The following is a 20,615-nucleotide window of genomic DNA, read 5'->3' on the forward strand; positions in this document are numbered from 1 at the left end:
TCGATAGCTCAAGATTCTACTACACCATTGACCATATGTATACTGTGGCTTGTACAATTTAAATCAAGCTGCATCCTTTCTATTCATGGTGAAACATAATACAAGCTTGCCACAACCCCAAAGCATGTACAATGAACGTATGATGTATCAGTCTAACCTAGACTGTATTGATTACACGTCCAAATGTATTACACATGTTGTTACTGAGGCTAAGAAAATTTCAAAAGAAGCCAAGGCAGTCAAAAACGTTTTCTTCTACCACCATACCTGCCATTAAATATCAAATATGTAGTCCGTGTTGGTGATTTCTTCACTAGCAATGCCGAGCAACCATTTGCAGTTTTACTTTCCCATATTACTTTTGTTTTTTAGTAGCAGTGGGTAATGGACCCATGGCAGTAAAACATGTTACTATCGCTCCCACCTCGTGAAAGATAGTGTCTGCACTTATTGGCTTTATGTCCATAAAAGTAATTTCAGTGTCTTGAAGTGTTGTTCCATGGTGACCTTGTATTGCCAATATGATAGTCGATATAGGACAATCATTATGCAGGGCATCTGTAGTTCAGAGTCGCTTAACTAGATATCTGGATCCATTGTAAGTGATTTGTTTTCACCTTGCTGACAAGGAAACTTAATTGTCGCTGTCATAGATCAATGAGCCGAGGCATACATGCTGTCAACACCAAGCATAAGAACACAAGCAACCTTAGGACTGTGCTCTCGATCATCAAATCCTCTGTGTATTTCCACCTTGGAATTTCGGTCTCAAAGATGCTACTTGTTCGGAGCATCGTTCCTTACCGCTGGGTACTTAGAAAATCACTCTCTCACAATTTAAAATATGTCATTCAGGTTGATTATGAGATCGTACGAGACAAACTTCTGAGCCGGGCTGATTCTGAGAACATTACAGCATAATGGAAAAAACTGAGGCTTCTACTGTGTTTGGGAGGCATCAAATTGGCAATATTAAATGGCCCGGCGGTGGGAATACTCATTTTGTGCCATTGTAACAACAACAAATGAGAAACAAAACAAGGTTTTTTTTTAAAGACAGAATAGGTTTTGTCCCGATAGACAGTGAATCAACTATTAGATGACCATTCATAGATCTGTTTGCTAACCACCGTTCGAAAGCAACCAGTGTTTGCAACTAAGCCTTGACTTGGGACACACTGGCAATGGGAAAACATGGTCGCTTAGGCAATCCTAACCTTCCCAGTGATTTCTGAAACATAACACGAATAGGAGCCAGTGACGACACAGTAAGTACTGTAATGTCCTATATCATTATTTATGCATGACCTTTGACATCACACGATATGTTACTATAGTGATGACTCTGTAGCATTATGGGATACCTGAACGGCATGGCCGCCATCAGTTGTTAATAAATATACGTCTATCCAAAACAGAGCTTCTCGAGTTGATTTATCAATACAGACGTTACAAGTACTAAAATAGCGAAGCAGGGTGTAGTTTCCTCTGCTAGTTCGTCTACTAGTGCATCAATTATGGGAGCTACCGCCATAGTTTTTGGTACTGACACAACTGAGTTGCAATTTGCCAATCAACTAATTGATTGCACAGTGCCACCATTCACCATCTTAATTGCCGCGTTCATGATCTGCATGCCTACCTGGCAAAGACTACTAAAACGCAGAAGGAATGTAAGGTTCTATTTGCTATGCAGGAGAAAATCAGAACAAAGAGACAAGCACCATTGACCAGTGAGGTCACCGGTAGTCCACCAGGCAATCGTTCACTTTTTTGGTGAAAGCATGAAACTTTACAGTAGTACATTTCAACATAATTTAATTTTAATTAGAACCCACCCCTGACACGCCCTCTGGTGGCCACCATATTGAATTTCAAAATGGCCATCTTTCACCATCAATATCTTCAATAAAAGGGGGGCTATAAACATGCTTTTAATGGCTGTCCCTATATTATTATAATTATAAAATCATATTAGACAATGTAGGACATTTTATGATATCCGCCATCTTGAATTGCAAAGTGGCTGCCAATTATGAACCTTATTTTTTAATGTTTGTGAAATTTGATGATGAAAACTACTTCCAATGATCTTAAAGCCAATGATTACAGGTTATATATAGTGAAATTTAAAAGACTACAATTGAAGTTATATTAAATTGCGACAGTTCACAAAATATATAGCATAAACCAATGTAACTTCAAAATACATTGGAGGTCAAGAACTTATGTCTCGTCATTTGTCAAAGCACTGGCCATCACAATCAAAATGGGCCATCAAATATTTTGGCTCTTCTTGTCACTGGTTTGCTATGTATAACACTGAAAACAATGCATGGTCACCTTTGCTGTGATTTTTTTTCGGTACACGGTCTGCTGAACAATGATGATTTGTTCCGCCGAATTGTAGCATTGATCAATCTTGACCCTGTTTCAATGCATTCTTTAACATGGATCATATTGCGATTGTCCAAGGTCGTTTATTTTTCTGACTGTATCAATCACACTATGCAAAATTATAACTATCACATCAATGGTCGTGACTAAAAAAGTGCATCCTTAGCAAACCTCTCTTTAGCGTGTTTATTCTGTTCTTGGTGTCTTCCTTGATCTTTTGTTTTTGAATCTAGCCCACTGTCAATTCAGACACCATACGGGCAATTTCTGACCCAACAACCATCCATCTGTGTGAAGCTCCTGGATGATCTGCCAGCGCTGTAACTCCACCATCACTTTCAACCATAGTAGTAAGCTTCTCATGCGCTTGGTCAAGAGAAATAATCAAATATGGTCAGGCAGTTTTCTTAGCAGTGAAAGTACTCTCTGAAATTCCGAGTAAACATTTCTATATTTATCTTAATGCCACCATATCACCAATATGAATGGGCAACCAGCAGTCATAATATGATCCAAAGTGATCCAATGGTACTGTGACTGGCGGATGGAGCAAACAATGATAATTAGCCGAAACTCAAGTACTATTGTCCAGTAGTTAAATTGTGGATGCCTCATTGACAAAAATGAGCACCATTCTTTGAAACCAATATGCTCATCTAGACGACTTAGTATATTCCGTCTATTGTAACTGATATAGAGCAGCAGCAGTCACTTGATGAGATCGTATTGTCTATGTAAGGTGAGATGCATCTAAGAAAGATTCAGCTGTCGAAATCAGTCAATGCATCCAGACACCGATTTCAAAATAAAAAAATCTCCAACCATCTTAAAAGCAGGCATTTCAGAGTGAAGTCCATCCAGCGTTAGTGATCATTGTTGCAGTATTGGATTTCTCGCATAATAATGGCAGTAGAGCCATTACAGTCTGTTACAGATCCATGTTGGCTGGACGCCCTTACCTAGGACTGCCTTTAATCTGATGCTGTAACAAAGGATTCGCAGTCCCATGAAATGAATCATTGGCTACAATACACTGGAAGTGTGATCTATATCGTCATGTTGTGAATATAACTTAAATTGGGGAGGACAAACTACATCATCATATTGCCCGCAAAAAATATCTTAAACACTGGTGGAAATACATAACATGCAATCATGTGATATGCGTAGACACAAGTAATGACACGATCGAAGAGCTTCTTTACTTCTGAATACATTTTCAGGTCTGCGGCGTCAAATGAGACTACCCCACCCCTCGTACTTAACAATGCTCCGGGAAATCAGAAGCTCTGAAATTTCTTGTCCTACATTGGTTGAAAGTTCTGACTTGTGTTATTTATGCCAGGTCTACCAGGAATCATGTTGACAAGCTCTAGAATACATTAGGTGTAATTGTCCTTTCACTTTAAAATTATCTCGGGGTATGCTGACGGAGTGTGAAAGATTTGCTTTCCCACAATAGTTACAGCCGTGGCTAAGAATATTATATCAGAATCCTAATTAACAGCTAGAAGAATATCCGTGCCAGTGTTTACTGTCACACTGGAATATATTTCCAATCAAGCCTGCAAGACGTAATACAGATGCTATGTCATCAATAAACGTCTGTTCTTCTATGTAAGATACTAGTTCTGCAAGAGCAATGACATGATATGTTTTGCACAACATTCAAATTTCACATTGATATAGATATGGTTGGAGAGTTTATGCCATACTGCCTCATGTGTTTGAATTGTTTTCTCAATTCAAACAATCAACAGCTCGGCGAATGACCTGTCGGCTTTACGTGTCTCTACATCCTCTACGAGGATAAACTGCTACATCTTTGGTTACTTTCCGACATAACATACACAAATTTTAGCCATTGACGTATTTTTAACATTTTCTCATACAAAGTGGGAGGGATCACTTTATATTCTTTTGGTATAGCTACACTTTATCATGTGCTGTCACTGAAGAGGAGTAGGTTATTAGTGTATTTACTTTATGTCACTATAGGTGTCAGCATAATCATTATATGACTACATACAAATTAAGCAGCATATGTATAACGAATTAGTATTAATTGCCATTGATACAATAACATTACAATGAATGCTGAAACCCATAATATATGTGCAGTTTACACAAATAATAACATTCTTATGGCTTACACAACTTTGCACATATACACAAAAGTGATTAAATTACCATGAATTGAACAAAATAAAAATTATTATAAACAAACAAGTGCTGTCTTATATAAATATACACTAGTGTGCCGTCATCTTGAAATCAAAGATGACATACATAGCATTATGTATTCTTCTATAAATAACAAAATATGGGTGTACCCTTTCAAACTGTGTGGATATCTACCCTGATATTGAAGGAAATGACCTGTTTGTACAAAGATCGGCCGCATAGTTAAAAGACAAAACTCCTTTTATAATGAGCCTATTTGAACACTAATGTGGTTCGAACGCAGTAACACAAAACACATATGTGTATTGTCACTCACCTTCTTATACCAATATCTTTTACTGTGATACTGAGAAAGCTAATTAATATTCCTATAAGAAACAATTAATAGGGGAATCGACATCACTGACAGTTACTTATAAAGCAAGAATACTTAATACTAATGCTAAAATATTGGTTTTCATAATACATCTGACACCGAAAACAATAAAATGCACCTGTCCATGAAACGCCATACAGACAAATTCGAATGCGTTGCGAAGGCGTTATTATTATTTGGAAATTGTGCGTCACGGTTACAGTTGCCATTTCGGACTGTTATCTCTCATTAAATTATTAAGCTAGAAAAAGATGTAATATAATAAGGTTATCACGAGAATATCGTAAAATATGTCCTTATGCAGTACGGTAACGCTACGCGCCGGTCGATACGATCGCCGTATTGTCTTCGCATCTCAGTATTCACAAATAATAACATGTTTATAACTTAGGCACATATACACAATGACTTACATTATATGTTATGCAATGCAAAATGAATTTCATAAAACATTGGCCTACATACACTATACATAGCGGTTTTCATAACTTGGCACGAATATACAATGAGTTACACAACTAGTCATACAATACACAGTTGTAGTGGTTCACATACCTTGTCAAACAATACACAATGGTTCACATAAGTTGGCATGCAATGCAAAATAACTTACCTATCTTGGCATAAAAAACACAATTGAATTCATAATGCTGCATACAATGCACAATGGTTTACACACCTTGGCATACAATACACAATAGGTTACTTACAGCCAGCCAGCCATACAATATAAAACGACAGTTCCTAACATAACTTTGCATGCAATACACAATGATTTATATAACTTGGAATACAATACACAGTAATTTACATCACTTGGCTTACAACACACAATGATTTATATAACTTGGCTTACAATATACAATGATTTACATAACTTTGCATGCAATACACAATGATTTATATAACTTGGTATACAATACACAATGATTTACATAACTTGGTATACAATACACAATGATTTACATAACTTGGTATATAATACACAATGATTTACATAACTTGGCTTACAATACACAATGATTTACATAACTTGGCTTACAATACACAGTGGTTCATATACCTTGTCAACCAATACACAATGGTTCACATACCTTGTAAACTTAACACAATTTTTCACATACATTGTCAACCAATACACAATGGTTCACAAACCGTGTCAACCAATACACAATGGTTCACATACCTTGTCAACCAATACACAATGGTTCACAAACCTTGTCAACTAATACACAATGGTTCACATACCTTGTCAACCTATACACAATGGTTCACATACCTTGTCAACCTATACACAATGGTTCACATTCCTTGTCAACCAATACACAGTGGTTCACATACCTTGTCTACCAATACACAATGGTTCACATAACTTTTTCAACCAATATGCAGTGGTTCACATACCTTGTCAACCAATACACAATTGTTCACATACCTTGTCAACCAATACACAGTGGTTAACATACCTTGTCAACCAATACACTATGGTTCACATACCTTGTCAACCACTACACAATGTTACACATACCTTGTCAAGCATTACACAGTGGTTCAAATACCTGGTCAACCTATACACAGTGGTTTACATACCTTTTCAACCAATTGACAGTGGTTCAAATACCAGGACAACATAAACACAGTGGTTCACATACCTTATCAACCATTACACAACTGTTCACATACCTTATCGACCAGTACACAGTGGTTCACATACCTTATCAACTATTACACAATGGTTCACATACCTTGTCAAACAATACATAAGGATTCACACACCTTATCAACAATACACAGTGGTTCACATACCTTGTCAACTAATACGCAATGGTTCACAAATCTTGTCAACCAATATACTGTGGTTTACATACCTTGTTAACCATTACACATGGTTCAAATACCTGGTCAACCTATACACAGTGGTTTACATATCTTTTCAACCAATTGACAGTGGTTCAAATACCTGGTCAACATATACACATTGGTTCACATACCTTATCAACCATTACACAATCGTTCACATACATTGTCAACCTATACACAATGGTCCACATACCTTGTTAACCATTACACAATGGATCACATACCTTGTCAACTAATACGCAATGTATCACAAATCTTGCCAAACAATACTCACATACCTTGTGAACCAATACACAATGGTTTACATACTTTTTCAACCAATACACAGTGGTTCACATACCTTGTCAACCAATACACAGTGGTTCACATTACCTTATCAACCAATACAGAGTGGTTCACATACCTTGTCAACCAATACACAATTGTTCACATACCTTGGCAACAATTAGTCAATGTTTCACTTACCTTGTCAACCAATACATAAGGATTCACATACCTTGTCAACAATACACAGTGGTTCATATACCTTGTCAACAATACACAGTGGTTCACATACCTTGTCAATTAATATACAGTGGTTCACATACCTTGTCAACCAATACACAGTGGTTCACATACCTTGTCAACTCATAAACAGTGATTCACATACCTTGTCAACCAATACACAGTGGTTCACTTACCTTGTCAACCAATACACAATGGTTCACATACCTTGTCAACCAATACACAATTGTTCACATACCTTGTTAACCAATACATAGTGGTTCACGTACCTTGTCAACCATTACACAATGGTTCACATACCTTGTCAACTAATACACAATTGTTCACATACCTTGTCAACCAATACATAGTGGTTCACGTACCTTGTCAACCATTACACAATGGTTCACATACCTTGTCAACCAATACACAATGGTTCACAAAACTTGTCAACCAATATGCAGTGGATACATACCTTGTCAACCTATACACAATGGTTCACATACCTTATCAACCAATACACAGTGGTTCACATACCTTGTCAACTATTACACAGTGGTTCAAATACCTGGTCAACCTATACACAATGGTTCACAAATCTTGTCAACCTCTACACAGTGATTCACATATCTTTTCAACCAAAACACAATGGTTCACATACCTTGTCAACCAATACACAATTGTTCACATACATTGTCAACCAATACACAATTGTTCACATACATTGTCAACCAATACACAATTATTCACATACCTTGTCAACCAATACACAATTGTCCACATACCTTGTCCACCAATACACAATTGTCTACATACCTTATCAACCAATTCACAATTGTTCACATACATTGTCAACCAATACACAATTGTTCACATACATTGTCAACCAATACACAATTGTTCACATACATTGTCAAACAATACACATTTATTCACATACCTTGTCAACCAATACACAATTGTCCACATACCTTGTCAACCAATACACAATTGTCTACATACCTTATCAACCAATACACAGTGGTTCACATACCTTGTCAACCAATACACAGTGGTTCACATACCTTATCAACCAATACACAATTGTTCACATACTTTGTCAACCAATACACAATTGTCCACATACCTTGTCAACCAATACACAATTATTCACATACCTTGTCAACCAATACACAATTGTCCACATACCTTGTCAACCAATACACACTTGTCTACATACCTTATCAACCAATACACAATTGTTCACATACATTGTCAATCAATACACAATTGTTCACATACATTGTCAACCAATACACAATTGTCCACATACCTTGTCAACCAATACACATTTGTCCACATACCTTGTCAACCAATACTCAATTGTTCACATACATTGTCAACCAATACACAATTTTCCACATACATTGTCAACCAATACACAAGTGTTCACATACCTTGTCAACCAATGCACAATTGTTCATATACCTTGTCAACCATTACACAGTTATTCACATATTTCAACCAAAACACAATGGTTCACATACTTTGTCAACCAATACACAATTGTCCACATACATTGTCAACCCATACACAAGTGTTCACATACCTTGTCAACCAATACACAATTGTTCACATACCTTGTCAACCAATACACAATTGTCCACATAGCTTGTCAACCAATTCACAATTGTTCACATACATTGTCAACCAATACACAATTGTTCACATACATTGTCAACCAATACACAATTATTCACATACATTGTCAACCAATACACAATTATTCACATACCTTGTCAACCAATACACAATTGTCCACATACCTTGTCAACCAATACACACTTGTCTACATACCTTATCAACCAATACACAATTGTTCACATACATTGTCAATCAATACACAATTGTTCACATACATTGTCAACCAATACACAATTGTCCACATACCTTGTCAACCAATACACATTTGTCCACATACCTTGTCAACCAATACTCAATTGTTCACATACATTGTCAACCAATACACAATTTTCCACATACATTGTCAACCAATACACAAGTGTTCACATACCTTGTCAACCAATGCACCATTGTTCATATACCTTGTCAACCATTACACAGTTATTCACATATTTCAACCAAAACACAATGGTTCACATACTTTGTCAACCAATACACAATTGTCCACATACATTGTCAACCCATACACAAGTGTTCACATACCTTGTCAACCAATACACAATTGTTCACATACCTTGTCAACCAATACACAATTGTCCACATAGCTTGTCAACCAATTCACAATTGTTCACATACATTGTCAACCAATACACAATTGTTCACATACATTGTCAACCAATACACAATTATTCACATACATTGTCAACCAATACACATTTATTCACATACCTTGTCAACCAATACACAGTTGTCTACATACCTTATCAACCAATACACAGTGGTTCACATACCTTGTCAACCAATACACAGTGGTTCACATACCTTATCAACCAATACACAATTGTTCACATACTTTGTCAACCAATACACAATTGTCCGCATACCTTGTCAACCAATACACAATTATTCACATACCTTGTCAACCAATACACAATTGTCCACATACCTTGTCAACCAATACGCAATTGTCTACATACCTTATCAACCAATACACAATTGTTCACATACATTGTCAATCAATACACAATTGTTCACATACATTGTCAACCAATACACAATTGTCCACATACCTTGTCAACCAATACACAATTGTCCACATACCTTGTCAACCAATACACAATTGTTCACATACATTGTCAACCAATACACAATTATTCACATACCTTGTCAACCAATACACAATTGTCCACATACCTTGTCAATCAATACACAATTGTTCACATACATTGTCAACCAATACACAATTGTCCACATACCTTGTCAACCAATACACAATTGTCCACATACCTTGTCAACCAATACACAATTGTTCACATACATTGTCAACCAATACACAATTGTCCACATACATTGTCAACCAATACACAATTATTCACATACCTTGTCAACCAATGCACAATTGTTCATATACCTTGTCAACCAATACACAATTATTCACATACTTTGTCAACCTCTACACAGTTATTCACATATCATTTCAACCAAAACACAATGGTTCACATACCTTGTCAATCAATACACAATTGTCCACATACCTTGTCAACCAATACACAGTGGTTCACATACCTTATCAACCAATACACAATTGTCCACATACCTTGTCAACCAATACACAATTGTTCACATACATTGTCAACCAATACACAATTGTTCACATACATTGTCAACCAATACACAAGTGTTCACATACCTTGTCAACCAATGCACAATTGTTCATATACCTTGTCAACCAATACACAATTATTCACATACTTTGTCAACCTCTACACAGTTATTCACATATCATTTCAACCAAAACACAATGGTTCACATACCTTGTCAACCAATACACAATTGTTCACATACATTGTCAACCAATACACAATTGTTCACATACATTGTCAACCAATACACAATTATTCACATACCTTGTCAACCAATACACAATTGTCCACATACCTTGTCAACCAATACACAATTGTCTACATACCTTATCAACCAATACACAGTGGTTCACATACCTTGTCAACCAATACACAGTGGTTCACATACCTTTTCAACCAATACACAAATGTCCACATACTTTGTCAACCAATACACAATTGTCTACATACCTTATCAACCAATACACAGTGGTTCACATACCTTGTCAACCAATACACAGTGGTTCACATACCTTATCAACCAATACACAATTGTTCACATACTTTGTCAACCAATACACAATTGTCTACATACCTTGTCAACCAATACACAATTATTCACATACCTTGTCAACCAATACACAATTGTCCACATACCTTGTCAACCAATACGCAATTGTCTACATACCTTATCAACCAATACACAATTGTCCACATACCTTGTCAACCAATACACAATTGTCCACATACCTTGTCAACCAATACACAATTGTTCACATACATTGTCAACCAATACACAATTATTCACATACCTTGTCAACCAATACACAATTGTCCACATACCTTGTCAATCAATACACAATTGTTCACATACATTGTCAACCAATACACAATTGTCCACATACCTTGTCAACCAATACACAATTGTCCACATACCTTGTCAACCAATACACAATTGTTCACATACATTGTCAACCAATACACAATTGTCCACATACATTGTCAACCAATACACAATTGTCTACATACCTTGTCAACCAATACACAATTGTTCACATACATTGTCAACCAATACACAATTATTCACATACCTTGTCAACCAATACACAATTGTCCACATACCTTGTCAATCAATACACAATTGTTCACATACATTGTCAACCAATACACAATTGTCCACATACCTTGTCAACCAATACACAATTGTCCACATACCTTGTCAACCAATACACAATTGTTCACATACATTGTCAACCAATACACAATTGTCCACATACATTGTCAACCAATACACAATTATTCACATACCTTGTCAACCAATGCACAATTGTTCATATACCTTGTCAACCAATACACAATTATTCACATACTTTGTCAACCTCTACACAGTTATTCACATATCATTTCAACCAAAACACAATGGTTCACATACCTTGTCAATCAATACACAATTGTCCACATACCTTGTCAACCAATACACAGTGGTTCACATACCTTATCAACCAATACACAATTGTCCACATACCTTGTCAACCAATACACAATTGTTCACATACATTGTCAACCAATACACAATTGTTCACATACATTGTCAACCAATACACAAGTGTTCACATACCTTGTCAACCAATGCACAATTGTTCATATACCTTGTCAACCAATACACAATTATTCACATACTTTGTCAACCTCTACACAGTTATTCACATATCATTTCAACCAAAACACAATGGTTCACATACCTTGTCAACCAATACACAATTGTTCACATACATTGTCAACCAATACACAATTGTTCACATACATTGTCAACCAATACACAATTATTCACATACCTTGTCAACCAATACACAATTGTCCACATACCTTGTCAACCAATACACAATTGTCTACATACCTTATCAACCAATACACAGTGGTTCACATACCTTGTCAACCAATACACAGTGGTTCACATACCTTATCAACCAATACACAATTGTTCACATACTTTGTCAACCAATACACAATTGTCCACATACATTGTCAACCAATACACAATTGTCCACATACCTTGTCAACCAATACACAATTGTTCACATACATTGTCAACCAATACACAATTGTTCACATACCTTGTCAACCAATACACAATTGTCCACATACCTTGTCAATCAATACACAATTGTTCACATACATTGTCAACCAATACACAATTGTCCACATACCTTGTCAACCAATACACAATTGTCCACATACCTTGTCAACCAATACATAATGGTTCATATACCTGGTCAACCTAAACACAGTGGTTCACATACCTTGTCAACCCATACACAATGGTTCACATACCTTGTCACCCATTACACAGTGGTTCAAATAACTGGTCATCCTATACACAATAGTTCACATACTTTGCCAACCTTTACACCGTGGTTTACATACCTTTTTAACAATTACACAATGGTTCACATACCCTATCGACCAATACACAGTGGTTCACATACCTTATCAACCATTGCACAATGGTTCACATACCTTATCGACCAATACACTGTGGTTCACATACCTTATCAACCATTACACAATGGTTCACATACCTTAACGACCAATACACAGTGGTTCACATGGCTTGTCAACCAATACAAAATTGTTCACATACCTTGACAACCAATATACAGTGGTTCACATACCTTGTCAACTAATACACAGTGGTTCACATACCTTGTCAGCCAATACACAGTGGTTCACATACTTTGTCAACAATACACAATGGTTCACATACCTTGTCAACTAATACGCAATGTTTCACAAATCTTTCCAACCAATACTCACATACCTTGTCAACCAATGGTATGGTTCACATACCTTTCCAATCAATACACAATGGTTTACATACTTTTTCAACCAATACACAGTGGTTCACATACCTTGTCAACTAATACGCAATGGTTCACGTACCTTGTCAACTAATACGCAATGATTCAATCACCTTGTCAACCAATACACAGTGGTTCACGTACCTTGTCAACCAATACACAATGGTTCACAAATCTTATCAACCAATATACAGTGGATACATACCTTGTCAACCTATACACAGTGGTTCACATACCTTGTCAACCAATACACAGTGGTTCACATTCCTTGTCAACCAATACACAGTGGTTCACATACCTTGTTAACCAATACACAATTGTTCACATACCTTGTCAACCAATACACAGTGGTTCACATACCTTGTCAACCAATACACAATGGTTCACATACCTTGTCAACCAATACACAATGGTTCACATACCTTGTCAACCAATACACAGTGGTTCACATACCTTGTCAACCAATACACAACATACAAACTTTGCACGCAATACAGTGGCGGCACCCCAGTGTCAATCAATACACAGTGGTTCACATACCTTGTCTACCAATACACAACATACATAACTTGGCACGCAATACAGTGGCGGCACCCCACGAAAAATAGGTCGTGGGGCGTTGGTACACAACACGTAATGGTTTACATAACTTGGCATACACTACCTAATGGCATACATAACTTGGTACACAACACGTGATGGCTTACATAACTTGGCATACACTACCTAATGGCTTACATAACTAGGTACACAATACGTAATGGCTTACATAACTTGGTACACAACACGTAATGACTTACATAACTTGGTACACAACACGTAATTTCTTACATAACTTGGCATACACTTCCTAATGGCATACATAACTTGGTACACAACACGTATTGGCTTACATAACTTGGTATACAATACATAATGGCATACATAACTTGGTACACAACACGTATTGGCTTACATAACTTGGCATACACTACCTAATGACACACCTAACTTAGTACATAACACGTGATGGTTTACATAACGTGGCATACAATACGTAATGGTTTACATAACTTGGCATACACTACCTAATGACATACATAACTTGGTACACAAAACGCAATGGTTTGCATAACTTGGCATACTCTACCTAATGGCATACTTAACTTGGTACACAACACGTAATGGATTACATAACTTGGCATACAATACATAATGGCATACATAACTTGGTATACAACACGTAATGGTTTACATAACTTGGCATACACTTCCTAATGGCATACATAACTTGGCATACAATACGTAATGGCATACATAACTTAGCACACAATACGTAATTACATACATAACTTAGCACACAATACGTAATGGCTTACATAACTTGGCATACACTACCTAATGACATACATAACTTTGTACACAACACGTAATGGTTTACATAAATTGGCATACACTACCTAATGGCATACATAAATTGGTACACAACACGTAATGACTTACATAATTTGGCACACAATACGTAATGGTTTTCATAACTTGGCATACACTACCTAATGGCATGCATAAATTGGTACACAACACGTAATGGCTTACATAATGTGGCATGCAATACGTAATGGCTTACATATCTTGGCATACACTACCTAATGGCATACATAACTTGACACACAACACGTAATGGTTTACATAATGTGGCATGCAATACGTAATGGCTTACATAACTTGGCATACACTACCTAATGGCATACATAACTTGGCACACAACACGTAATGGTTTACATAACGTGGCATACAATACGTAATGGCTTACATAACTTGGCATACACTACCTAATGGCTTACATAATTTGGTACACAACACGTAATGGCTTACATAACTTGGCGTATAATACATAATGGCATACATAACTTGGCACACAACACGTAATGGTTTACATAACTTGGCATACAATACGTAATGGCTTACATAACTTGGCATACACTACCTAATGGCATAGATAACTTGGTACACAATACGTAATGGCTTACATAATTTGGCATACACTACCTAATGGCATACATAACTTGGTACACAACACGTAATGGTTTACATAACTTGGCATACAATACGTAATGGCTTATATAACTAGGCATACACTACCTAATGGCATACATAACTTGGCACACAACACGTAATGGTTTACATAACTTGGCATACAATACGTAATGGCTTACATAACTTGGCATACACTACCTAATGGCATAGATAACTTGGTACACAATACGTAATGGCTTACATAATTTGGCATACACTACCTAATGGCATACATAACTTGGTACACAACACGTAATGGTTTACATAACTTGGCATACAATATGTAATGGCTTATATAACTAGGCATACACTACCTAATGGCATACATAACTTGGCACACAACACGTAATGGCTTACATAACTTGGCATACAATACGTAATGGCTTATATAACTTGGCATACACTACCTAATGGCACACATAACTTCGCATACAATACATAATGGCATACATAACTTGACATACACTACGTAATGGCATACATATCTTGGTACACAACACGCAATGGTTTACATAACTTGGTACACAACACGTAATGGCTTACATAACTTGGCATACACTACCTAATGGCATACATAACTTGGTACACAACACGTAATGGCTTACATAACTTGGCACGCAATACGTAATGGCTTACATAACTTGGCACGCAATACGCAATGGCTTACATAACTTGGCACACAATATGTAATGGCTTACATAACTTGGCATACAATACATAATGGCATTCATAACTTGGCACACAACACGTAATGGCTTACATAACTTGGCATGCACTACTTAATGGCATACATAACTTGGTACTTGTCGCATACGACTTATTTACCCCTTCGTGTCACTGAGAATGTTCTAAAACCGTACTGTATTTGAGTGGAATATTCTAGATTTTTTTTAGAAACTGGTTGAATAGGTAATAGAACACTGTAGGAGGCAATAGAAGGTAATGGAACATTCTAGAAATTTGTTGTAAGTTCTAGACTCATTATGTATGCTGATGTAATGGTCTATTTATAGACAGTGGGGGTATATATAGGGGAGTTTTTCAGCACTAAGTTCAGATCGGAGATTTCGTTGTGAATTGTATTGGAGTTTAAGTATCTAGTCATTGGAGTAGTGGGGTTTTACCGCGTTATTGTACTTGATGTTTGCAGAGTATAATAATACCAGTACCAGTTGAAACCTCATCTGTTGGCTCCGTGTTCGCACATTATCATCGTCGCCAGGGAAGTCTTTCTGTTACTGTTGCCATTTTGGTATTTGAACCATCACACCTGTACTATACCAATTACGGTAATATTACAATGGCAATGGCTTACATAACTTGGCACACAATACGTAATGACTTACATAATTTTGAACACAATACGTAATGGCTTACATAACTTGGTATACACTACCTAATGGCATACATAACTTGGTACATAACACGTAATGGCTTACATAACTTGGCATACACTACCTAATGGCATACATAACTTGTTACACAATACGTAATGGCTTACATAACTTGGCATACACTACCTAATGGCTTACATAACTTGTCACACAATACGTAATGGCATACATAACTTGTCACACAATACGTAATGGCATACATAACTTGTCACACAATACGTAATGGCATACATAACTTGTCACACAATACGTAATGGCATACATAACTTGTCACACAATACGTAATGGCTTACATAACTTGTCACACAATACGTAATGGCATACATAACTTGTCACACAATACGTAATGGCATACATAACTTGTCACACAATACGTAATGGCATACATAACTTGTCACACAATACGTAATGGCTTACATAACTTGGCATACACTAGTAAACATGTTGGTATACAAAATGTATCTGACAAATATTTATTTTGTATTTTTCGTTGTATTTATCTATGCATTACAATTGTTACTTACTATATTGTTCCCCTGACAACGAATCCAATAATAGTACATTATGTTCCATTATTCACCAACTAGTACCTTATGTTAAAACAGAAGAATAAAGATAAAAATCTCCATCAACCACATATACGGTCACATTGTGGGTGTATATATGTGCCATGCGTATATATATATGCAAATTCATGAACTACTCGGTTTTACTATTGCACTTGTTTTGCCACTGTAATTATAGCTATGGCTTAGGTCACGTACCTTGTGCATATGTTGGTAAATATAAAACAATGTATGTTAAATGGAACTATAAAGTGGTTTGGATTGTGCAAGTGTACAGCCATGGTATGCTTACACATGTGTGATGTGTAGGTATGTTCATATCGTTTAATGAATAGTATACTACCTTTCGATTAGTGGTAATGGTGTGACATCGCAGGACTAAAATAACAGCCTATTGTGAACACACGCTTCATTGTCATCAACACTCATTGTATAATTAGATCGGTGTTGTTCTTCGATCTGTTAATATATGAATACAATCATATAGACTAAATGGTTGATGGAATATTATCAACCACGTTATGATGAAATAAATAAAACCTGCACTGAATGTACATGTGTCTTCAAATTAACGACAAAATTGGAAGAAATCACGTAAAGGAAATTTAAAATCATGCATTTTCAAATACATCAACCACGTCTAGCTTTAGTCTGGGACACTTGTATTTGTGTTCATAAATTGTCCACGGTTGTTTTCATAGTGTCTACAATGTTGTTACAGACATTGTTGTCCCAAACCATTTATCCATGAAATAACTAGTCTTACAAGCTACCTTTCTCGAATGTCTAAGTCAGTATGATGTCTTCTCTGGTTCCAGAATCTTTAGTGACGTGTGACAGTATTTAGATTAGATGACCTCCGTAACTATCCCAGAAGTAATAAATAGAATATAGTATATACCTTTACATGTGTCTTACATTACGTCAGAATACAGTACTACCTAAAGGTCAACCTCATTTATAATTACGTCACGAATAATATATAGAACGCCACCGACGTCGTAATTCTTCCCAATCAGCATGTAAGTGACATAACATCTACCACGGGTATGTATTCATCACATCAGGTTCATGGTATTTCCCGAACATTCTGCGTGTTTTTGAGTTCATTTATTTTATTTGAACTCTTTATTTGAGCATAAGTTTAATTTCAGGTGTTTTTTTCAGATATTTGAGCTACTAACATCAAATGTTGATTGGCTGTCCAACTTATTTTAAATTCAAATATGGCTGCCTCAATGCCTCATTTTTCAATATAATTTCTATTTACTGTTATTCGTTAATTAAAAATACTGGGAATACCAGAAAGTACTAGAACGCTTATTTTGGTCGCATCGTTGCTTTTTAAGCCCGACGTGATTATCGAGAGACACTGAATTTTTACTGCATCTTTACTGCATCTACATCTGCATCTGAGAAAATAATTATTGGATACGCGTTTCAATCAAAACAATACACACACTTTATTGTTGTTATTAATATTGACAGATGTGTGCTCTATCTGTCTATGTTCCATTTTGAAATGCTCTCTAGAAAAGGGAGGAAGGTTTTTAGCATACAGCAACTGCGTAACTCAAATGAATGAATGAACGAATGAATCAATTAATTAATTGACAAACTGATCCCTACTGACGATTGCGTGATCAAATATGCGTTGCAGTGATCTGTACAAGAAATAGAATATTATCCTTAAAATTGTGTAAAGATAAAAGGAACCTTGAATATTTATAAACATGGAGCTCAGTTGTGGTCAACCATGAGCTACGATGGTTGCTGAACATGACTGCCAAGTCTAATTTATATATGTGGAAAAATAAAGTTTTAACTAAATGTGGAAATACAGAGTTTTATTACATATGTATTGCAGTTTATTTGTATTGGTTCCTGAAATCAAAATTGGTATTTTCACACCCCATTTGCAAATGACGTCTGAGAGCCAACAAAGTAGTCCCTTTTGGAGTACCGTTTTTTCAAAACATAATAGAAATAAACAATATTCAGAAGTACGACATTTTTACTTGGGGTGCATGAATAGACTTGCCGAGTGAAATGAACTATTTTTAGTATTTTGTAAACTATTTTTTTAAACTATTTTTCGTCTGCTTTTTTTATCCGGTTCAAATCGTTCAGCAGCATTGTTGGCATATTAGGTGTACATCACATGGAATACTACGATTGGGAGAACTTAATATATGTTGACCACCTGGAAATTGAGTCTTATAAACCTTGAAGGGCATTAGAATTAGCGTGCGCCCTCTATCGGTCAATACAAATTCACATAAAACATGTGTAACCGTCAATGAACACTAAATACATAGCGGTGTTATGCGATGCTTAATGGTACTTAATGAGATCTAAAAACTCCGTCTTATGTTCAACTATTTTGTGCAAGTTGTATTTTGTTATAATATAAATAGTACATAATAATAGATATCGTTCAAATGATGTTTGCTGCTATTATGTATATGTTTAGCTTACAGTGTAAAGGTTTCATACAATGACATGTTTACGTCAAGGGCTTTTCCATCCGTTTATGTTAAAGTTGACTGTATTCTTCGACACTGCTGCCAATATATCCCATAAACATGGGTTGATCAACAGAAACTATACCGTAGGTTTACAAGACAAAATCTGTACAGAGAAAATTTCGAAAAAACCACACAGGCAAAATGAAAGCCAAAAAATGATCTATAAACACACACACAGTAGATAAGATGTTGTGACCTGACTTGTCACGCCTACTCCTGATACTCGTGTGTGCTTGATACGCCTCGGTCTGTATATTAGTATATGTACTTGAACTATTACTAATTAATTGTTGTATATAGTACCAATATTTCGACGTGTTATGAGATTGTCTTTGGTTTCATATAACAAAATCGGTAACTATTTACTCGTACATAAGTAACAAATATTTAGAATTTGAAAAAATAAAACGGCGTTTTTTGTTATACGCAGTAGTTGATGTCATGTTCTATAGCTGTATATGTGTCGTGGTTCTCATCTAATTCGGACTATACAGTAAAATAATGTGCATAATAAATACGCTAATCCAACTCCTCGACAGTGAGTGACTCGTTCTTTCTACAAAATATGTGTGCTTAGCGTAAAATACGCGGATATGAATGTGTCACAGTTTAAGACAATTATAATACTTA

The sequence above is a fragment of the Saccoglossus kowalevskii genome, chromosome 1 (genome assembly GCF_978046115.1).
Source record: "Saccoglossus kowalevskii chromosome 1, keSacKowa6.1, whole genome shotgun sequence".
NCBI lineage: Eukaryota > Metazoa > Hemichordata > Enteropneusta > Harrimaniidae > Saccoglossus > Saccoglossus kowalevskii.